Raw genomic sequence first — 24334 nt, 5'->3', positions numbered from 1 at the left:
TCAGCCGTGGCTCAGTTGGTAGCACCCCCCCGGCCCGGCCCGAGTCAGAAGGTTGTGGGTTTAAGTCCCACTTCAGAAACCCAGGGCTCGATTTTCCAAGCCCCGAGGAGGCGGGCATGGAGGCGGGACAGCCGGTAAACTCGGAGAAATTGGAGGTGGATGGCAAACCCGCCCCCATCCCGCCTCTGTGCCCATTTGCCAGGAGGCGGGAAGATGTGCAGCTTCGGGTCCCGTCTCCTGGAGGCGGGAAAGGCATTTAATCCTTTTAACTGCCTGTTAACAGGTGGTTAACAGGCAGAAAAAAGGATTAGTGCCATTTTACCTTCACAGCGGAAGGCTTCCCGACCTCGGAGAACCCCGCCGGGTTGGAGGAGGTCTGCGGTGGTCGGAGGCACCTGGAAGTAAGATGTAGAGGTGAGTGACAACCAAAAACTCCCATTCCTACTGGGAGAGGAGAGAAGCTGTGTAACACTGGCGGCACACTATGTTACAGCTTGCCATGAACAGAGGGACAACCAGTAAACTAAGAAATGAATATATATAAACAATGCGAATGTATATTTATACACTCAGGGATATACCTGTTTATACACTGTATGAATAGAACTGCGTTTATGTGCTCAACCATAAATGTATTTTGATGCTTTGGCAACATAAGATGTAACTTATCATGCCAATAAAGCGATTTGAATTGTGAATTGTGATTGAGTGATGGGTGCAAGTGTGGAGTGGTAAGTATGCAAGGTGAGTGATAAGTTTTAAAAAGTGTTCACTTACCTTGTTTTCCTTCCATAGCCTTTAGCCGCGGAGGATCGGGACCCTCCGATCCATCAGACATCTGAAATTTACAAATTTGCAATGTTTGATGAGTCCTCACCTCAAAGACACATCACACTAAAGAGAATGTCAGTGTTTGACAGCTTCACAGAGCTGTCAAACGCTGTCATTTCTTCTTTCAAGAAGTCTTGACAGATAGCACATCTGTCAGTGACTTCTTCCCTAATAGGCCTGCTGAGCCCGCAGGGCAGGCTTAACAAGCTCAATCAGGGGAAAATCCCTCTGAATGGTCAGGCGAGGCTGCAGGTGGGACATTGACAGGACAAGCAGCAGTCCCGCCTCCATTCACAAAACCCAGCCCATAATCTAGGCTGACACTCCAGTGCAGTACTGAGGGAGTGCTGCACTGTTGGAGGTGCTGTCTTTTGGAAGAGACATTAAACTGAGGCCCTGTCTGCCCTGTCAGGTGGATGTAAAAGATCCTTTTGACTTAAAGATGGTCAGAGCTGAATTTTAGATAGATTGAGGGATGGTCAGGGATGAATTCTAAATAGTCAAATGTTTAGGGATGAAGTTTGGGAATTAATATGCCTTTAATTACATTCCGACCACCAAGCAACTTAAAGGAAATACCTATAAATTCATGTTCTTGTACAATATCAACTCACATAAAAGAGAGAAAGAGAGACTTGCATTTATATAGCGCCTTTCACAACCACCGGACATCCCAAAGCACGTTACAGCCAAAGAATTACTTTTTGGAGTGTAGTCACTGTTGTAATGTAGGAAATGTGGTAGCCAATTTGTGCACAGCAAGCTCCCACAAACAGCAAAGTGATAATGACCAGTTAATCTGTTTTTTCAGTGATGTTGATTGAGGGATAAATATTGGCCAGGACACCGGGGATAACTCCCCTGCTCCTCTTTGAAATAGTGCCATGGGATCTTTTACATCCACCTGAGAGAGCAGACGGGGTCTCGGTTTAACGTCTCATCCGAAAGACGGCACCTCCGACTCCCTCAGCACTGCACTGGCAACCTAGATTTTTTTTTGCGCTCACAACCTTTTGACTCCGAGGCAAGGGTGCTACCAACTGAGCCACTGGCTGACACTCAGCTGGAGGTTTCCTTCTGCTGTTTCCATTGTGTAACAGTGCCGGTTAAATGACTTCACAGATGAGGACACAGTTAATAAAAAAGAACGATGGATATGCAGAATAGCAGCTGCCATTAAATAAAAGAGGTCCAACATCGGAAGTACAGAGCTACAGAAAGTAATCCACACATTGTATTTTATGAACAAGCAGTATAGTAATATGATTTTCTGATAATACAGTAGATAAAGCACCTTCCCTATAAAAAGTAAAGGTCTCTGGGTTCTAAAGCTGGTTCAGGGCTGGAATACTCATACACAACTCCTAAAGCTATGAGAGATCCATCTCTTTCCTGTAATGTTTGACTATATATGCAATTGTATGTATGCATCTAGCAGAGGGAGTAGGTGATGGACATAATGCTGTTATTCATTTGTCAGGCTCCTGGCTAGGAGATGTGTGGCAATCAAGGTCTCGTACATACCAGCCATCCACATTTGAAGTGAACAGTCAACGTTTTGGTGGCCCGGTCATGTCCCGCTTCTTTCCCTCACTGCCACTCCAGGGCTCCTATCTCAGTCCTGTTGCTGCTGGTGCTGGAAGCCAAAGTGATTGAATGCGACTGCATAATATTGGTGGGAATTCTCGGGAATGCTGGAATTTCTGCTGGCAGCACACAGCTGTATTCAATCTGTTCAGCTTACAGCAGCAAGCAATAACATCAGGACTTGGGTCAGTGCTCCACAGTGGCTCTGATGGAGGGAGAGAAGGGGGAGGGGGAGGTTGAGTGCCAACTTGAACTGGGAGTTGGAAGAAAAGTATCAGCATAAACTGGGAGGGTCAGTGCGCCTCTATGAACTCAGTCTGGAAAGGGTAACGTGTACCGTGAACTTGGGATGATTGGAGCAGGTAGGGTATCTAACAAACTGTGGGGAGGGGGATAATTGGAGGGGGACTGTGACTATTGAGAGAGGTTTTATGAAAGTGTTTGCTGCTTAAACCCAAATGTCATCTATTTTTCCTTTTTAATATTAAAAGTATATCAAGAATGTGGACTCGGCATTGATTGAGTTTTGCGCGTGACTGAGGCAATTAATGATGAACAGTCAGTTCCAGAATGTGGTTTGTGAGCTTCAAATGTAGATTACTTAAAAAGGAATTCCATAAATGTGCATTAGAGAAAGACTATGATGTAAATAAAGATCAGGAGCTAACGTAGTCGATTTTTAAAATAGGAGACGTTATAACTGAGGGTCACTTTACCACATATGAACAACACACAGCAGAATGATCTGATCCAGAAGAGATACAGACAAAAGGCAGAATGAAGGAATGTTCTGACAAGAAGAAGTATGTCTGGCGGTTAAAGATCAAGTAGAGAGAAAAACTGTGAACAATGAAAAATATCTCCACAAACAAGTACTGTGACATACCAGAAGAGACCAGCTGTGACTTAAAACATAGATCATCATAAAGCCACAAGGAATGTCCTCCACTAAGTCTGGTGTAATTGGTATGAATGATTCCATAGACAATGAGAATGAGATTGTTGGTGAGAATGAGGACACATCAAGTGTAGACACAATAAAATTGAGATGCTCCATTAAAATGTGCTGCATATCTGAAGGATTATGTGATCAACTAAATAAAGTTAGACTGCGTGATATAATGATTTGAAATATTTTACAGGAAACTCTTTTTTTTATCCGGCGTGGTGCCGGTTTATCAAAAAGTCCGGATTACAGAGAGGCATAATAAAAGGTACGAGAGCTCCGTACACAGCAACAAATCCAGGCTTCCCTGTTGCTTAGCAACAGGTGCAGGAACTCCAGCCACAAGATCCAAGCGTCCCTGTTGCTTAGCATCAGGTGCAGGAACCCGACCACAAGATCCAAGCGTCCCTGTTGCTTAGCATCAGGTGCAGGAACCCGACCACAAGATCCAAGCGTCCCTGTTGCTTAGCAACAGGTGCAGGAACCCGGCCACAAGATCCAGGAATGGCCACTAATATGAATTAAAACTTACCTGAACCAACTCCTGAATTTTGCCGGTTAACAGAGATTTCCGGTTATTTAGGTGCCGGTAAATCGAGAGTTTCCTGTATGATGTATCCAATCTCAAGCCATGTGTCGGTATTGTCTTCATAGGAGTGTGTGCTGTTGCTGTGGAGCCTCATCTTTATGCAGTGTTGGCTCCCAAAATGACACTACATTATTATCATACAGTTTAGTAATGGGATTAACTTCAATAAATCTGTTAATGTGTGCTAGAGTTAAACTAGTTTCAACATTATGGTTCATGGATACAGTTTCTTCTAGAAGTTTAGTATTCAAACCATGCACACGTACACGTGCAGTCTAACTTCTTAATGATCTCAAAGTCTATTGTCTTAATTGACAATACAGGAAGTGGTGTCAGTACGACTCCTGCAGACATTTCTTGCATTGGTGAAAGAGGTTGTTACCCACACTCTCATTTTAGAGGTGGATTCATGGACGAGTCCAGCAGAGAAAATCAAATACTAAAACAAGAGTAAAATAAACTCTTCTTAAAAATGTGATTTATTAAATTCACCACAAGTTCTGTTGATGAAGGAGATATTAGTAAAATGTAAGTGATGGGATATCACATAATAATTAACAGAGAGAGCTCAGCAAAATGTAAGCTGGCAGCATACAGGGCAGGGGGATTGGGCTTCCCAATGTTACAAGTTAAATTCGTTTATGCTGTCTCATCTCGTTCAAGTCATCCATTATAGTAATATATCTACAACAACTTGTATTTATATAGCGCCTTTAACGTAGTAAAACATCCCAAGGTGCTTCACAGAAGCGTTATCAGACAGAATTTGATACAGAGTCACATAAAGACAGGTGACCAAAAGCTTGGTCAAAGAGGTAGGTTTCAAGGAGCGTCTTAAATGAGGATTGAAAGGTAGAAAGATGGTGATGTTTAGGGAGAGAAATCCAGGGCCAAGGGCCTAGGCAGCTGAAGGCACGGCCACCAATGGTGGAGCAATGGAAATTGGGGATGCACAAGAGGCCAGAATTGGAGGAACGCAGAGATTTCGGTGAGTTGTAGGGCTGGAGGAGGTTACAGATAGGGAGGGTAGAGGCCATGGAGGGATTTGAACACTAGGATATCACATGTACATGATGCAAAATAATAATTTTAAACACTCTGGCAATAAAGGATGGGGATACTCATAAGAATATAAGAACATAAGAAATAGGAGCAGGAGTAGGCCATTTGGCCCCTCAAGCCTGCTCTGCCATTCAATAAGATCATGGCTGATCTTCTGTCTTAACTCCACTTTCCTGCCCTATCCCCATATCCCTTGATTCCCTTAATATCCAAAAATCTATCAATCTCTGCCTTGAATAGACTCAATGACTGAGCCTCCATAGCCCTCTGGGGTAGAGAATTCCAAAGATTCACAACCCTCTGAATGAAGAAATATCTCCTCATCTCAGTCCTAAATGGCTGACCCCTTATTCTGAGACTGTGACCCCTAGTTCTAGACTCCCAAGCCAGGGGAAACATCTTCCCAGCATCTACTCTGTCAAACCCCTTAAGTATTTTATATATTTCAATGAGATCGTCTCTCGGTCTTCTAAACTCTAGGGAATATAGGACCAGTCTACTCAATCTCTCCTCATAGGATAATCCCCTCATCCCAGGAATCAACCTAGTGCACCTACGTTGCACTCCCTCTAAGGCAAGTATATCCTTCCTTAGGTAAGCAGACCAAAACTGTACACAGTATTCCAGATATGGTCTCACTAAGGCTGACATGAATCTTGTCATTCATGTGGAAATGGCTTATGAAATAATACTGGGCGGCCTGCTGGTGGCGCTGTCCAGGGAGAGTATAAATACTCGGGCATGGGCCCAGCTTGCTCAGGACATTCTTTAACAGGAACTAGTGAAGGACACAACTAGATCTCCATGTTGAAAAACAGTTGATTAAAGCCTTGTTTAACACTCAGACCAAGTGCCGAGTAGTTTTCTTACGTCAAAGGCCCTATATAATTGCAGTAAGACTTCTTTACTCTTATACTCCAAACCCTTTGTAATAAAGGCTATCATACCATTTGCTTTCCTAATTGCTTGCTGAACCTGCATGTTAATTCATGAGCTCTGCTAGCATGAGGTGATGCGATATTAGTAGCAGTTTTTGAGGGTCAGACTAGCTCACCAGTCACAACAGGAGACAACATATATGATATAAATGTAAGTGAAACCAGGAAAAGGGAATTTTTTAAATGTCTAATAAGCATCTGGCACTGTTTCCTGGTGAGGTCCTAATGAAAAAGAGCCAATGGATTTTCTTCATCCAGATTATACACATAATTCTGTCATTAAAACAAAATTCACACCTGAGTAAATGATCACTACAAGAGGTAGACAATTTGATTATTTCAACCAAGGGACACTAGGGGGTGCCTCCTGTTCATGTAAAGACCATTAAATAGATCCTGAATCTTAGGCTGTTATCCCAGCACATGAGTGGAGATGGGAGCTCTGGCTCTGAATTCTGGGATGATATCCAGTGAGAGACTTGCATCCGGTGGGTGTGGTGGCCCCCCGCTCACTGCATGGGTAGTGGGAGCCCACAAAACCCTCCTGCTGTATATGACTAACCACCCTATTGGCTGGTATAAAGATGGTTACGGCCATGGAAGGAGTGTTCACATCGCGGTCTGTCAGACTGTTAATCAGCCTGCGAATCCTTCTACTATTCACACTGTTCCCCAAGGGAAGAGCGCGAAGATACAAAAACAATAAAACTGCCACCCTGTCAGACTGTTAATCAGCCTGTGAATCCTTCTACTATTCACACTGTTCCCCAAGGGAAGAGCGCGAAGATACAAAAACAATAAGACCGCCACCCTGTCAGACTGTTAATCAGCCTGCGAATCCTTCTACTATTCACACTAATCTCCAAGGGAAGAGCGTGAAGATACAAAAACAATAAGACCGCCACCCTGTCAGACTGTTAATCAGCCTGTGAATCCTTCTACTATTCACACTGTTCCCCAAGGGAAGAGCGCGAAGATACAAAAACAACAACCTCAATTCTACATGATAATAAATGATGCTGTTGTGAACCTGCTGTTATATCTTTCTTCAAGCAAAATTCTCCACTAATATTCTACTGATCTTCAACTGCTAGATCCCACAACACCGGTCTCCCACAGCTGATGATCAGATGAGGTAAGGCTGCTGGATTTTGTTAACCTGGCAGCCAAGAAGGCCTCTGTTTTTCTTTGGATCTTGGCATCTGCTGCCGGTCTAACTCTGGCCACTAAACGCACTGCACCAGCACCAATAGAATTTCTTTTGACCCTATCACGTTAAGGCATAACCTCATCATATACACAGCATCATTGTGATGACATCATAACATAACTCATTTTATTCCATTAGATGTTCTGTGCATCTTGGTATGTTTTGACATCACAATGCAAATGCATTGCACATGCAGAGTGTGACATTGGCCCAGAAATTCGGGTCAGGGGCTTCCCGCGAGTGTAAGCCCCCGACCTGCACTTACCTTGCGCGCTGGCCGTTGAGCTGTGGACCCCCGTGGGATTCCGATCCTGGGCCTCCTCCAACAGCCGGCGCGCAGTGCTTGCATATCCCAGGGACGCAGTTAGTTCGATGCGTCCCCTGGGATCACGTGGGCCATGGGGAGCCAATCGGAGCAGGGAATGCTCCATTCATAAGTTTGACAGGAAGAGCTGTCAAACTTAGAAATACTACGGGCCCCAAAACATCATTAAATCTTCAAATAATTTTTTTTTAAACTTCACATTTTTAAAATAAACTATAAATTACATGAAATAACTATTTTAAACAATAATTTAAATTTTTGAAAAAAATAATTTTATTTTCTAATGGGTCTAAAAATAAACTTACCTTTCTTTAAAGTATTTAAAAATAATAAACCTGTGGAAAAAATGTTTTAATTTTAATTAATTCACCACTTACCTTGTAAAAAGCAGGCCTTACGCCTGCTTTTTAAATGTGTAACTTCTGCAGACTTACCCTCCCAGGAAAACCTGTAAAAAAGACGTAAGTTCGATGCGCACGCGCAGCCTCTCCCGCGCACGCGTTCGAACTTTGAACCCCTGCGTTCAGGGGAACAGAAGTGCCGGTTTCCCGCGCATGCGCAGTGCATGCAGGAAACCGGCACTTCCATTGGGCTTACGGGTGAGTACCCCGTGCATACTCACCCGTGGAGACCCGAATTTCTGGGCCATTGTCATGGCGAGTCTATGCATGCGCCCGATTCAAGAATGAAAAGAGCATGGTGCCACACCAGTGGGCAACCTGCATGCCAACCTGGATGTCAATAAGTGCTTGTTTATCATGCAGCTAGGTTGATCTGAAATTACTCTGACTGCTCCCCTCATTGGTACTTGGGACGCTGAGACGAGGTTTACAATTTGATACTGCAACTTGAAAATACGCCCTCCTGAGATTTGGGTATAATGAGATGCAAAGAACAAGCTGTAATGTTGCCAGAAAAAGTAGCAAGCCTGAGGATTGGGAGCAGTTTAGAATTCAGGAAAAAAGGACCAAGAGATTGATTAAGAGGGGAAAAATAGAGTATGAGAGTAAACTTGCAAGGAACATAAAAGCAGACTGTAAAAGCTTCTACAAGTATGTAAAAAGAAAAAGATTAGTGAAGACAAATGTAGGTCCCTTACAGTCAGAAACGGGAGAATTTATAATGGGGAACAAGGAAATGGCAAAGCAATTAAACAAATACTTTGGTTCTGTCTTCACGGTAGAGGACACAAATAACTTCCCAGAAATGCTAAGGAACCAGGGTCTAGTGATAAGGAGGAATTAAAGGAAATTAGTATTAGTAAAAAAATAGTGCTGGAGAAATTAATGGGACTGAAAGCGGATAAATCCCATGGGCCTGATAATCTGCATCGCAGAGGTAGCCATGGAAATAGTAGTTGTCATCTTCCAAAATTCTATAGATTATGGAACAGTTCCTGCAGATTGGAGGGTGGCAAATGTAACCCCACTATTTAAAAAAGGAGAGAGAGAGAAAACAGGGAACTACAGACCGGTTAGCCTAACATCAGTAGTAGGGAATATGCTAGAGTCTATTATAAAGGATGTGATAACAGGACACTTAGAAAATATCAACGGGATTAGACAAAGCCAACATGGATTTATGTAAGGGAAATCGTGTTTGACAAACCTACTGGAGTTTTTTGAGGATGTAACTGGTAGAATAGATAAGGGAGAACCAGTGAATGTGGTGTATTTGAATTTCAGAAGACCTTTGATAAAGTCCCACATAAGAGGTTAATGTGCAAAATTAAAGCACATGGAATTGAGGTTAATATACTGGCATGGATTGAAAATTGGTTAACAGACAGGAAACAGAGAGTAGGAATAAATGGGTCTTTCTTGGGGTGGCAGGCGGTGACTAGTGGGGTGCCGCAGGGATCAGTGCTTGGGCCCCAGCTATTCACAATACAGGAAACTTTCTGGTATCTGGCACAGACGGGACCGAGCTGGTGTCGGTCTATCAACAATGCCGGAGAATCGAGTGCTATAGTTAAAAGATACTGAGCTCAGCGCTCCGTCTAAAGCAACAAACCCTGTTGCTTAGCAACAGCTTCAAAACAATCAGCACAGCTTGCAAGCATCTCTGTAGCTTAGCAACAGCTTCAGTTAGACGCTTGCACAGCCAGAAATGAGTAAAAAAAAGTAACTAAAAGTAAAAAAAGTTATCTGAACTGACTCCTGAATTTTGCCGGTTAACCGACATTTATGGTTATTTAGTGGCCAGTTAATTGAAAGTTTCCTGTATATATCAATGATTTGGATGAGGGAACCAAATGTAATATTTCCAAGTTTGCTGACGACACGACATTAGGTGGGGTTGTGAGGAGGGTGCAAAGAGGCTTCGAGGCGATTTAGACAAGTTGAGTGAGTGGGCAAATACATGGCAGATGCAGTATAACGTGGATAAGTGTGAAGTTATCCACTTTGGTAGGAAAAACAGAAATGCAGAGTATTATATAAATAGTGATAGATTGGGAAATGGTGATGTACAAAGGGACCTGGGTGTCCTTGTACACCAGTCACTGAAAGCAAACATGCAGGTGCAGCAAGCAGTTAGGAAGGCAAATGGTATGTTGGCCTTCATTGCAAGAGGATTTGAGTACAGGGGCAAGGATGCCTTACTACAGTTAAACAGGGCTTTGGTGAGACCACACCTGGAGTACTGTGTGCAGTTTTGGTCTCCTTACCTAAGAAAGGATATACTGTGGCGGATCGCCACCTAAACGGGCGCAATCCACTTTTCCATCCGTGGACAATAAATCGGGCACCTTGCCTTTAAGAAGCATGCTGCCTTTAAGGCATGACAAAGGAGCGGGCGTCGCCCTCAGTGTGTACTCAAAAGCGCGGGTGTCGCCCTCATTCTGTTTTTGGGTTTAGCAGAGAGAGGAGCTGGGGCAGCCATCTCTCAAGAGAATGTAATAAAAGCCATGTGTTCCTCAGATCGGTTCGGCCTCCATTCGTGTTCCGCGGCAGCCTCAACAATACTTGCCATAGAGGGAGTGCAGCGAAGGTTCACCAGACTGATTCCTGGGATGGCAGGACTGTCGTATGAGGAGAGATTGGGTCGATTAGGCCTGTATTCACTAGAGTTTAGAAGAATGAGAGAGGATCTCATTGAAACATATAAAATTTCTGACAGGGCTAGACAGACTGGATGCAGGCAGGATGTTTCCCCTGGTTGTGGGGTCTAGAACGAAGGGTAACAGTCTCAGGATACGGGATAGGACGTTTAGGTCTGAGATGAGGAGAAATTTCTTCACTCAGAGGGTGGTGAACCTGTGGAATTCCCTACTACAGAAGGCTGTGGAGGCCAAGTCACTGGATATATTTAAGAAGGAGATAGATAGATTTCTAGACGCAAAAGGCATCAAGGGGTATGCGGCGAGAGCGGGAATATGGTATTGAGGTAGAGGATCAGCCATGATCATATTGAATGGTGTAGCAGGCTCGAAGGGCCGAATGGCCTACTCCTTCTCCTATTTTTCAATGTTTCTATGTGAGGGCTTGGCATGGCTGAGGTGCACAGGTCCAATAGGCAACACTTTGCAGGAAGCAGTCCTTGGGCTGTCCACCAGATACATGGTACTGTTAACACAACATAAGAACATAAGAAGTAGGAGCAGGAGTAGGCCATACGGCCCCTCGGGCCTGCTCCGCCATTCAATAGGATCATGGCTGATCCGAATCTAGACTCACATCCACTTCCCTGCCCTCTCCCCGTAACCCCTAATTCCCTTATCTGCTAGGAAACTGTCTATCTCCATTTTAAATGTATTTAATGTTGCAGCTTCTGCAGCTCTCTGGGGTAGCAAATTCCATAGATTTACTACCCTCTGAGTGAAGAAGTTTCTCCTCATCTCAGTTTTGAAAGGGCAGCCCCTTATTCTTAGATTATGCCCCCTAGTTCTAGTCTCACCCATCAGTGGAAACATCCTCACTGCATCCACCCGATCAAGCTGTCTCCTTGCTAGATTCCTTTGCATGTTCTGTCTTATTCTCCAAGCGTTCCAGGTCCCACAGCTAGTGTAGACAGCACTGAGCGTGCTTGCCACCTGCAGCCAAGACAGGGTTTTGCCTTCCTGTAAGGCAAACAATCCTCCCTCACACCCACCTCATGTAACTACACGCCCACCTATCCACGCCCTCCAGCTATTCCTTTACTTGCCCACAGAATCAGGTTTGATCCTCTCGTGGGTTTTGTTTCACTTAATTTCTGTTTAACACTTCTCCATCTGGTACCCCTCCTCCCACACCCCACCTCCACCTTGGCCAAGATTCTCAAACATCTCAAATTGATTTTGAAGCTCGAGAAAAGCTGAAATAAATATTTGTACCCACATGCAGGTACTTACCTTTAAGTGCACATATCCCTTTAATTTGGAGCTGATGGCCAGAAATTCCACTTGCTCCATTGGCCATGCACCCTGCACAAGGGGAAAGCTGCAGGATGCAGCAATGTATAACTATTCAAATGACCTGGAGTGGAATACCTCTGGACAAACCGAGGCCTGGCTCCACTAGTACGGTTTGCACCAGCAATGAGGCACAGGAATCCCAACTGTGCCAGGAGCAGTATTTCAAACAACTACTGTCTGTTGGAACTTGTGCTGCTTTTCAAGCCTTGGAGGAAAATGAAATGCAATGTTCCCCCCCCCCCCCCCCGAGATCTGGTGGCGTGTTGGGAGAAACCAGACAATCGCCTCTCCATTTGCGACCTTCAGGATCAATTTTTCCTGTAAATCACAGACTTACATAAATGTGTCTTATGACACGGGAAACACCTGAAACATCTATAAGTGATATGAGACCGTAAAGCAAGAGGACAGCAAGTTTCCTTCAGAATGACAGTAGATAATGATTCCCCCATGTCCTGTACAACAGGCGGAGGAGGCGTGTTTACCCTGAGCGGGTATTCCCATCCAGAGTTATATTTCTGGGCCAGTTAAAGGCTTGGATCTTGTGCAGATATCTCTCAGCTGTGTAGTCAATGACCTGAGAATCTAAAAGATCCCATTACTCACAGCTTGGCACAGTCTGTACTTCGTAATAGTCAAGCTCAATTCTGTCTTTTCTTTTTTATGCCACTTGTACCTTTTCAAATGCCAATTAGGTGACAAGTCTAGGGTGTACCTGCCAGTCAGGCAACTGATGCATTAGTCAGTGGAGTAGTTTGCGATATCAGTTTCCATTATCCAGTAACAACAAACAAAACATGAGCTTCACTGGTTTTGCCAGGGCTTGTGAGGAAGTAATAGGCCCACACATGAACACACGCACAAGGCTCTGAGCACTTCCAGAAACTGAATAACATTAGTGTGAACAGCAGCGTTTTCATTCACGGAATGTCCAGACATTGCTACTGGTAGGGCTGAAAGTTCTTCTGTGTCACTGGTTATTGACTGCCAATCAGTTGTAAAGAATCCTTCTAGTTTGTTTCCCACAATGTTGTATTCCTAAATCCTTAAGGAAAGTTGGAACGTCGGTACAATACAGCAATGGTTGTGACATTGTGCGAAAAACTGAATGTGTTGAAAGTTTATTCCGTAATTTCTTTTAAAGGTAAGTATCCATTTTGTTCAGCACATCTCACCAGTAACAAGGATAAAAACAAACAGAAAGCCTGAGAAAGTTATCTGATGATGCAGAAACATTCAGGAACAATTCCAGCGTGACCTACAGCACGTTACTGTGTTCAGAAGAGTAAGGGCCGTGAAGATTTTTTTTAAGTCAGAAGGAAAACCTCACTCCAATGTTTGGAAACAAGCACTGCAGTAAATTTACCATTGGATCTGTCGGCTTGTGAATGATTAATTGCTGCAATTATATTTGATTAGCTATGTTTATATTCACATCACAGCACATGATAAACAAACATAACGTAACGTTGCTGGTGTGGTTTCAAGCCCGCGATTGTATTTCATATTGATTGAAGTGAGAAGGTTGCAATGACCTGCTAGGTGCTGAAGCATGCTTATTTTTTATTAAAGTTTTTGTTAATTTTCATGAAGAATTAGTCTAAGATTAATAATACAATTCCACTACAGAATAACCAATGTAAGATGAGAACACATTCTTCATAGAAAGATCAAGCTAGAGCCCAAACATGCCCACCCCTCAGGACAACAAAATTGACTACATTTTTCAGATGCCTCCTCCGCAACACATGGGGCTGGGATTCTTCATTATCAGCTTGGCCTTCTCACCACTATCAGCAAGCTGAAATGACATTCATACCTCAGGAACTGTGATGTCAAAGCCAATAAGACAAGTAAAGCGTTGTATCCTCTCTGACCTTTATTGTTAGCTAAGTCTTGGATTTCTTAGACAACAGAGAATCTTGCTTTTTCACAACATACGTGAATCCAGCTTTAACATAGGGGATAAAAAGAGAAAATGCTGGAAATACTCAGCAGGTCAGGCAGCATCTATGGAGAGAGAGAGAGAGTTAACGTTTCAGGTCGATGACCTTTCGTCAGAGCTGGAAAAAGTTAGAGATGGAACATAGGGGAGCTTGGTTTGCAAGCTGACCTAATGAAACCAACCATAACTAGGCAGGTTTGAACATTCAAACTCACCCACTGTAGGTCAAACCACGACTACACTTTCCAGACAGTGGCAAAGTGTACTTGCATATATAGGTACTATCTGAGCCTGCAGCTAAGCAATGATTCTGGTCAGGTTTAACAGTAAACTTGGATTGTTGAGGCACAACCCATCTTGGGTAAAGATAGGGGCAAAGAACTGTGAATCCCCATCATCTCAGCACATGGGGCTGCTTCTCTCACCAGCCAAGCCATTAAACAGCTATTGAACATGCCGAAGTGTGTTGAAGATGAAAATCTCACTTCAAAGTCAATTGTATATAGAGCATTGCACAGAGTTACTTTAGGTTACTGTTGCTGGTAGTTTAACTTGACAGGCTTCAGCCTTCTACTAAAATCTTATCATGCATGTATTGCAGATATAGGTGTTGCTGTAAACACTTTCTTCCATATCTGGGCACAGGTAGAATGATATAATTACTGTTTGCACCAGTGGAAAAAAAAGCCTTTTGTTTGTGGCTTCCTTGTTAAAACAGTAACCATCTAAATTATTGTCTCCATAGCACACCTCTCACATAAGTAACTATCATGAGGAACAGCACCTCATCTTCCGATTAGGCACTTAACAGCCTTCCGGATTCAATATCGAGTTCAACAATTTCAGATCATAACCTCGGCCCCTATTACATTTTTACTTATATTTTTTATCCACACCTTTGTTTTGGTTTTTCCCTCCCCCCCCCCCTTCCTCTTTTTTCTCTCTCCCACATGGCAGCTGTCTCCCATTCTGTCAGCGCATTTCTCACCTAATCCAGAGCTGTCTTTTGTCTCCACTAGTCCTATCACCATCTCGTCTTGTTTTAAGAACATAAGAACATAAGAAATAGGAGCAGGAGTAGGCCAATCAGCCCCTCGAGCCTGCTCCGCCATTCAATAAGATCATGGCTGACCTGATCCTAACCGCCAATCCACTATCACAGAACCATCTCCTGAATCTAACAGAATTAGACACACGAAATAGGAGCAGGATCAGGCTACACGGCCCCTGGGCCTGCTCCGCTACCCACAGGGCCATGACCGATCCGAACCTAGACTCATGTCCAAATTCCTGCCCGCTCCCCGGAACCCTTAATTCCCTTTACTTCTAGGAAACTGTCTATTTCTGTTTTAAATTTATGTAATGATGTAGCTTCTACAGCTTTTTGGGGCAGCATATTCCATGGACCTACCACCCTCTGAGTGAAGTAGTTCCTCCTCATCTCAGTTTTGAAAGAGCAGCCCCTTATTCTAAGACTATGCCCCCTAGTTCTAGTTTCACCCATCATCGGGAACATCCTCCCCGCATCCACCCGATCCAACCCCTTCACAATCTTATATGTTTCAATAAGATCGCCTCTCATTCTTCTGAACTCCAATAAGTAGAGTCCCAATCTACTCAACCTCTCCTCATATGTCCATCCCCTCATCCCCGGGATTAACCGAGTGAACCTTCTTTGTACTGACTCGAGAGCAAGTATGTCCTTTCTTAAGTATGGACACCAAAACTGTACGCAGTATTCCAGGTGCGGTCTCACCAATACCTTGTACAACTGAAGCAATACCTCCCTATTTTTATATTCTATCCCCCTAGCAATGAAAGCCAACATTCCATTGGCCTTCTTAATCACTTGCTGCACCTGCATACTAACCTTTTGAGTTTTGTGCACCTGGACCCCCAGATCCCTTTGTACTTCAGTACTTTCCAGTTTCTTGCCATTAAGATAATAACTTGCTCTACGATTTTTCCTGCCAAAGTGCATGACCTCACACTTTCCAGTATTGTATTCCATCTGCCAAATCTCTGCCCACTTACTTAGCCTGTCTATGTCCCCTTGCAGGTTTTTTATGTCCTCCTCACTCATTACTTTCCCTCCCATCTTAGTATCATCTGCAAACTTTGATATGTTACACTCGGTCCCCTCCTCCAAATCGTTAATATAGATTGTAAAGAGTTGGGGACCCAGCACTGACCCCTGCGGAACACCACTAGTTACTGATTGCCAGTCTGAGAATGAACCATTTATCCCAACTCTCTGCCTTCTGTTAGATAGCCAATCCTCTATCCATGCCAGAATATTACCCCCAATCCTGTGATTTTTTATCTTAAGCAATAATCTTTTGTGTGGCACCTTGTCAAATGCCTTTTGGAAGTCTAAATACACTACACCCACTGGTTCCCCTTTATCCACCCTATATGTTACTTCCTCAAAGAACTCCAGCAAATTTGTCAAACATGACTTCCCCTTCATAAAACCATGCTGACTTTGTCCTATTAAATTATGATTATCCAAATGTCCTGTTACTGTCTCCTTAATAATGGACTCCACAATTTTTACCTACCACAGATGTTAGGCTAACCGGTCTATAGTTTCCAGCCTTCTGTCTACTGCCCTTTTTAAATAAGGGTGTTACATTAGCAGTTTTCCAGTCTGCCGGGACCTTTGCTGAGTCCAGGGAGTTTTGGAAAATTATTACCAATGCATCCACAATCCCTACCGCCACTTCCCTCAAGACCCTAGGATGTAAGCCATCAGGTCCAGGTGATTTATCCGCCTTGAGTCCCATTATTTTACCGAGTACCACTTCCTTAGTGATTTTGATCGTGTTTAGCTCCTCCTCCCCTTTAGCCCCCTGTTTGTCCAGTGTTGGGATATTCTTAGTGTCTTCTACTGTAAAGACTGATATAAAATATTCATTCAGTGTTTTTGCCATCTCCATATTTCCCACCATTAATTTCCCGGTCTCTTCTCTTTTGTTCTCTCCCAGCCTGGCCTCTTAATCTATTTCATTCCCTGTGCTTCTTTAGTCTTGATAAAGGGTTTCGACCCGAAACGTTGACTCTAATTTCTCTCCACAGATGTTGCCTGGCCTGCTGAGTTTTTCCAGCATTTTCTGTTGTTATTTCGGATTTCCAGCATCTGCAGTATTTTGCTATCAACATTGTGTGTTCAGTTTGTCTGTTGCCAGACACAGTACTCAACAATCTGCTTTAGTTGGAGTTAAACAAAGGCATGATACAACAAAAGGGAAATTTGAATCTGTGCATTGTTTACATGGGAGGCTGTGGTAATTTAAAAAAAATGCTTATAAACTTATAATCAGCACTGTGTTCAATAGGGCTACCAATCAATACCAAGAAAAAAATGGGTCTTGGCACAAAAAATGTGCTTCTTTCTGTTATGGATCGCTAATATAAAATTTGCATAATTGTTATTTTCAAAATAGAGCTGGGAAAAATTGCACAATTTTCCAGTTAGCATGCAAGAGCATGTTGCCACTTTGCAATTTGCAAAATAGGTCACAAAGGGGAAAAAAAACTGTCTGTAGCATGGAAGCAACGTAGGTGTTGGAATAGGAGGCTAACCACAAATGTCAAAGCAAACTCGAAAGTTTTCAGAAGAAGTTTGTTCTTATGCAATGTTGTTTTTGCAAGTCTCTAATTGTGCTGTGTTTATTTCATGTATTGCATGTTGTCACCGTGTAGTGATATTCCTACTTGTGCATCTAATACTGCACCTACTGAGGAGAGGGTTATTGCTCTCGAGCTTGAGGGCTGGTTGAAGATCTTGATGAATGTAAGAGCATGTCATGTGTAATGATATGGAAATAAGTCTGATTAACATTTTACAGTTAAGGATTTTATTGTGAGTGAATTCCTGACTGATAATGTAGCAATCAAGGATGCATATGCTTACAGTATCTTAAAAAGGTGTCATTTCCATTTCTTTAGAGGCACACAGTAGAATGGCTAAGACTGTTTCTAAGTATATCATTGCATGTTACTCTTGTGTGATGCTACCATGATGAAAGTGATGCAAAGTTATCCTGGTTCTTCTCTTTCTCTGAGCAAATAAAAGGTGAGCCGAACACTTGAAGAAAAATTCATGGGCCAGCAATCCATAGAAACATAGAAAAACAGGAGCAGGAGTCGGCCATTCGGCCCTTCGAGCCTGCTCCGCCATTCAACACGATCATGGCTGATCCTCTATCTCAATACCATATTCCTGCTCTCTCCCCATACCCCTTGATGCCTTTTGTGTCTAGAAATCTATCTATCTCCTTCTTAAATATATTCAGTGACTTGGCCTCCACAACCTTCTGTGGTAGAGAATTCCACAGGTTCACCACCCTCTGAGTGAAGACATTTCTCCTCATCTCAGTCCTAAATGTCCTACCCCGTAACCTGAGACTGACCCCTCGTTCTAGACCCCCCAGCCAGGGGAAACATCCTCCCTGCATCCAGTCTGTCTAGCCCTGTCAGAATTTTATACGTTTCAATGAGATCCCCTCTTATTCTTCTAAGCTCTAGTGAATACAGGCCTAGTCGACCCAATCTCTCCTCATACAACAGTCCTGCCATCCCAGGAATCAGTCTGGTGAGCCTTCGCTGCACTCCCTCTATGGCAAGTATATCCTTTCTTAGGTAAGGAGACCAAAACTGCACACAGTACTCCAGGTGTGGTCTCACCAAGGCCCTGTATAACTGTAGTAAGACATCCTTGCTCCTGTACTCAAATCCTCTTGCAATGAAGGCCAATATACCATTTGCCTTCCTAACCGCTTGCTGCGCCTGCAAGTTTGCTTTCAGTGACTGGTGTACAAGGACACCCAGGTCCCTTTGTACATCAACAACAATCCAGGCAATTGTGCCAGGATCACACCAGCCAGGAGACTCCATCACTAACCCCCACGGACTTTCCAGGGTCAGGGAGAGGTTCCCTAATTTTGCTACCAATGACCACATCACTAGGGGCATAGCAACGGCACCCACCTGCTGAAGAGGCTGGAAAGTCTGGCTGAAGACTACTGCCCCCCGTTCCCCCCTCTCCCGGTACCAACAGAGAAATGCTCCCCAGAGCCCTCTTTGTAAGGGAGCTGCTTTAAAAAATATTTTAAATTTGGTCCTATTCTTTGATCCCAGCCTGGACACCCAGTGGAACTGCACATCCGCTGGTGGTCAAGGAGGTGTTTCTGGTTTGCCAACCAGAGGTGCGTCCCAGTGATGGTCCAGGACACAGGAACTCCCAATCAAAATCAAATCAAATCAAATCAACTTTTATTGTCATTGTTAGTGCACAAGTGCAGTACAATGAAATGTAGGCTTGCGGCTCCCGAGAGTGTACATTTGGATTAAGACATTTAAACATTCAACATACATTTGGCTTGTAGTATATTAACATAAATATAACCATAATAAAGTGCATTGGCAGATGTGCAGGCTTTAGAGTTTATTTGTGGAGTTCAGTAGGATGACAGCCCTGGGAAAGAAGCTGTTCCTAAATCTGGTCGTACGGGTGCAAATGCATCTGTAGCGTCTCCCAGATGGCAGGAGGGCGAACAGACTGTGGCTGGGGTGGGTAGGGTCTTTGATGATGGACCGTGACCTCCGTAGACAGCGTTTCTGGTATATGTGCTCTATGGTCGGTAGCCGGGTGCCAGTAATGCGTTGGGCAGTTTTGACTACCCGCTGCAGGGCTTTCCGGTCATAGTAGGGTGTTCTGACTCCTGGTCCCATCCCAACTTACGATGATGGCCATGTTTGAGATAGGTGGAGACTCCATCTTCAGCAATCCAAAGAGGAACACAGAAGACTCAACATAACCAGGTCCAAGCCTAGTTCCTGGTGGTTCCAGAGGACTACCTCCAAAGTTATGGCAGGAGTCCACTGGAAAGAATGCAAATTTTCAGGGTCAGTGCCCTTCTAAAGCATATGTACCAAAATGGGGCCTGATGAGGCAAACAGCAAAAGTTTAGGTACAGCATGATATTTCTCCATGTCAAATGATAACCTACAGCTTTGTTTTTGAAAATGTTGTGCTCGTCAGGATGGGGGCGGGGCAGGGGGGTGGTTAGTACTGGGTAGTGGAGCAGTTTCTATTTCAGGCATCAAGCACTCACAGGTCAGATTAGATACTTTAGTACTCCAGATACTTCTTGTACTCTAACCCAACCATGCCCAGAAGAACATTCCTTACTGCAACAAAATTACGTTTCCCTCTGCAACCATCACTCACTTCCGCCTTATCTCACTCTCCTCCACCACCAAAGCCCTCATCGATGCCTTTGATACACTCTACTCGCCAGCCTCCGACTAGTCCAAAACTCCACTGCTGTGCTGAATCTTGCTCCTCTATCATCCCTGTCCTTGTCAACCTGCACAGGCGCCCATCCCCCATCAGTGCAGCAGTTGAAGTGCAGAGTAATCGATCATTCACTAAGTCAACATTGTTGGAACACTGATTAGGCTATAAAAGATCTCTTAGCACCCCAGTGTAAATTCTGCAGATCTTTTTGCATCCTTAGCAACCGGCAGGGTCAGGAGATCCCCTTGCTTCTTACAATTGCTACCAGCTGCACCCTGTTGCTATCAAACTAATGATATAAATTCAGAACAGTGGGCCCTGCCACTGACTTTGGGAATAAATGGACATAAAGACATTTGGTCTCGGGTTTATTGTCCTCCTGAAAAGGTGGTGGTGGTGGTGGCTGTTGTTGTTTCATAATTGAGTGGCATGCTAGATCAGTTCAGAGGGCATTAAGAGTTCATTACATTTGGTGGAACTGGAGCTATGTGTAGGCCAGACTGGATGTCTGGCAGATTCCCTTCCCTGGTGTACAATAGTGAACCAGTTGAGTTTTTACTATAATCTGGCAGCTCTCACAGTCATTGTTCTGATGCCAGACCACAAATTGACAGATTTATTGAATTCAGTTTCACATCTTGATCAAAGTGTAGTGGGAAGGCGCCGAACACCTCGAGTCTCTTCGCCGGGAGCAAGCGGAAGCCAAGCGCAGGCAGCGCAAGGAGCGCACATCAACCCAAGCACCCCACCCAGCCGCCCCTTCAACCACCGTCTGCCCCACCTGTGACAGAGACTGTAGGTCCCGCATGGACTCATCAGTCACCTGCGAGCTCATTTTTAATGTGGAAGCAAGTCATCCTCGGTTCCGAGGGACTGCCTAAGAGAAGAAAAGAGAGTGGGGGGTAGAGAGATTGGATTCAGCAACCCTGGGCTTGAAGGGTGGTGGTGGGGTGGGGTGGGTGGGGGGAGGAAGGAGGAGAAGGAGGTGGGGGGGGGGCGATTCCACACCTGATTGCTTTTTCCAATGATTCCTACTGAAAAATTAGTGTGTGATTGGATGAGGAGAGGATTGGATTCAGTTCTGATACCCTGCCCCAGACTTTCAGACTTGTCTAGGCCCCACACAAAGAATGGCCATTTGGATGAGGTTTCAAATGGATGAGTGGATCAAGTGACGAACCACAGTCTTGCATGTTTTCTTATACAATTCTAAAAGCATTAAATGAATGAATAATCTGATTCACCGATTCCAAAAATACATTTAGCAGGCAGTGGGAACTCGGGAAATTTCCCAAGTGCCCCTGTTAATACTTTCTTAGCGCCCCTCAACCTTGAGAGTTACAACAGTCTGACTTCTCTCTCAACATGAAGACATTTTTTTTTCTCTAAAACAGGTTCTAATCATTGTAAAATGCAGTCTGGGTACTTTATCAAGATACCTCGAGGAAGTGTCTGATTGTGTTGTGAGTGAGACAGTTACAGGGCTGTCGATTTAAGGTTCCCGATGGTTCTGGTGGGGAGAGGGTGGGAGGTCTCGGGCTCTTAGCAAGAGGCAAAAGATTTAACTGGACAGGCACAGAATGGTTACTAAAACTGGCACTCGTAACAACAGCAGCTTCATGCTTTCGTTGACTTTTAAATTGCAGTTTCCTGGTATTCCTGGTGGATTTTTACTTTTTTTGAATAATTGTTTTAAAGACTCGCTACAGTTTTATTTACAGTCTCTGTAGCAACATCACAATATCTTTCTCCGTGACCAATAACCGCATAAAATGCCTTTTGATAGGTTTTCACTAATTATAAAATATATTTATGTGGGGATAACCACTCAATTTTACAGATGGCCGGTAGGGGAAGCGACCGCTGAAATGTCCTGTGCTGCCTCTGCCAGCGCTGCGCCAATATGGCCGCAGCGATGGTCGGCAGCACTGGTCGAGAAGCGCTCCAGGAACAGCAAGGCAGGACGGCGCGGCAGATCACCCGCAGCAGCCGCTTCAGCTCGTGTTTAAGTTGCGCAAGGTCATTTCTTAGCCCTATAGCGTAACCCAAACGTGCAGTGTCACAAGAAAATGTGGGGAATTAAAAAAAACAATGGCCCATATCATATCAGTATGTGTCAAGACAAAAGATTAACATTCTGGGTTGTAGACGAGGCTGAGATCTTCGTGGATAGCACGTTTAACGAGGTGGTCACACCGCAGGTAAAGAGTGCACAGGCAGAAAGGGAATGGGTGACCGCCAGACAGAGTAAAAGAACTAGGAAGGTAGTGCCGGAGTCCCCATGGTCCCTATCCAACAGATTTTCCATTTTGCATACTGCTGGGGGAAATGGTTACTCAGGGGAATGCAGCAAGAGCCAAGTTTGTAGCACTACGAGTGGCTCAGCTGCACAGGAGGGGAGGAAAAAGAGTGGGAGAGCAATAGTGATAGGGGATTCTATCGTAAGGGGAACAGATAGACGTTTCTGTGGCCGCAGAGGTGACTCCAGGATGGTATGTTGCCTCCCTGGTGCCAGGGTCAAGGATGTCACTGAGCGGCTGCAGGACATTCTGAAGGGGGAGGCTGAACAGCCAGAGGTCGTGGTCCATATCGGTACCAATGACATAGGTAGAAAGAGGGACGAGGTCCTGCAAACAGAATATAGGGAGCTAGGAAATAAATTAAAAAGCAGGACCTCAAAGGTAGTAATCTCAGGATTACTCCCAGTGCCACGTGCTTACAAGAGCAGAAATAGGAGAATAGACCAGATGAATGCGTGGCTGGAGAGATGGTGTAGGAGGGAGGGACTTAAATTCCTGAGGCATTGGGACCGATTCTGGGGAAGGTGGGACCTGTAAAAGCTGGACGGGTTACACCTCAGCAGAACCGGGACCAATATCCTCGCAGGGGGGTTTGCTAGTGCTGTTGGGAAGGATTTAAACTAGTTTGTCAGGGGGCTGGGAACCTAAGTGTGGGCCCAGAACAGAGAAAAACAAAGCTGGAAGTGCAAGTTAGAAAAGTAGTCAGCAAAACTAGTAGGGAGCAGAAACAAAGGCCAACAGTAAAGAGGGCCAAAGTGCAGAAAAATATTAAACAGGCAAAGTTGAAGGCACTTTATCTAAATGCACGTAGCATTCGCAACAAGTTGGATGAATTAATGGCACTAATAGAAGTAAATGGGTATGATGTAATTACCATTACAGAGACATGTTTGCAGGGTAACCAAAGCTGGGAACTGAATGTTCCAGGGTACTCAACATTTAGGAAGGACAGACAAAAAGGAAAAGGAGGTGGCGTAGCGCTGTTAGTAAGGGATGAGATTGGTACGGTAGAGATAAAAGATCTTGGCTTGGCAGATCGTGATGTAGAACTGGAATCAGTTTGGGTGGAACTAAGAAACAGCAAAGGGTGGAAAACATTGGTGGGAGTTGTGTATAGGCCACCAAACAGTAATGGTAATGTAGGGCACAATATCAATCAAGAGATTAGAAGTGCATGTAACAAGGGCAATACGGTAATCATGGGGGACTTCAATCTACATATTGACTGGGCAAATCAAATTACCACTAATGGTGTGGAGGACGAATTCTTGGAATGCATGCGAGATGGTTTCCTGGATCAGCATGTGGAGGAACCAACCAGGTAACAAGCTATTCTGGACCTGGTACTGTGTAATGAGAAAGGGCTAATCAATAATCTTGTGGTAAAGGGGCCTTTAGGGACAAGTGACCATAATATGATTGAATTTTATATTAAGTTTGAGAGGGATGTAGTCCAATCTGAAACTAAGGTCTTCAATCTAAACAAAGGAAACTACAAGGGTATGAGGGACAAGCTGGCCATAGTAGATTGGGAGACTACACTAAAAGGTATGAAGGTGGGCATACAATGGCTAACATTCAAGGAAATAATGCACAATTTGCAACAAACATATATTCCTCTAGGGCATAAAAACCCAAAAGGAAAAGTGAACCAACCATGGCTAACAAAAGAAATTAAAGCTAGTATTAAGTCAAAGAAGGAAGCTTATAAAGTTGCCAGAAAAAGCGGTCAGCCTGAGAATTGGGATAATTTTAGAAATCAGCAAAGGGGAACCAAGAAATTGATAAAGAAAAGGAAAATGGAATATGAGCACAAACTAGCGAAAAATATAAAAACGGATTGTAAAAGCTTCTATAGGCATGTGAAAAGGAAAAGACTGGCGAAGGTAAATCTAGGTCCT

The 24334-nt window shown here is 44.1% G+C and overlaps 1 protein-coding gene across 1 annotated transcript in view; it reads left to right on the top strand.

Annotated features, from left to right (window-relative positions):
- Positions 1 to 225: 225 nt before the first annotated feature.
- Positions 226 to 24334, top strand: part of LOC147101779 (keratin, type I cytoskeletal 18) — a 119239-nt gene continuing 95130 nt past the window's right edge. The window contains exon 1 of the mRNA XM_085965714.1: positions 226 to 414. The gene's annotated coding sequence lies outside the window, so the exon portion shown is untranslated. The remainder of the gene's footprint in view (positions 415 to 24334) is intronic.

The sequence above is a fragment of the Somniosus microcephalus genome, chromosome 23 (genome assembly GCF_052327205.1).
Source record: "Somniosus microcephalus isolate GS21.2 chromosome 23, FLI_Smic_1.0, whole genome shotgun sequence".
In the NCBI taxonomy this organism is placed as follows: Eukaryota; Metazoa; Chordata; class Chondrichthyes; order Squaliformes; family Somniosidae; genus Somniosus; species Somniosus microcephalus.
Note: the sequence above shows the minus strand (reverse complement) of the source record. Positions and strands in the feature narration are given on the sequence as shown.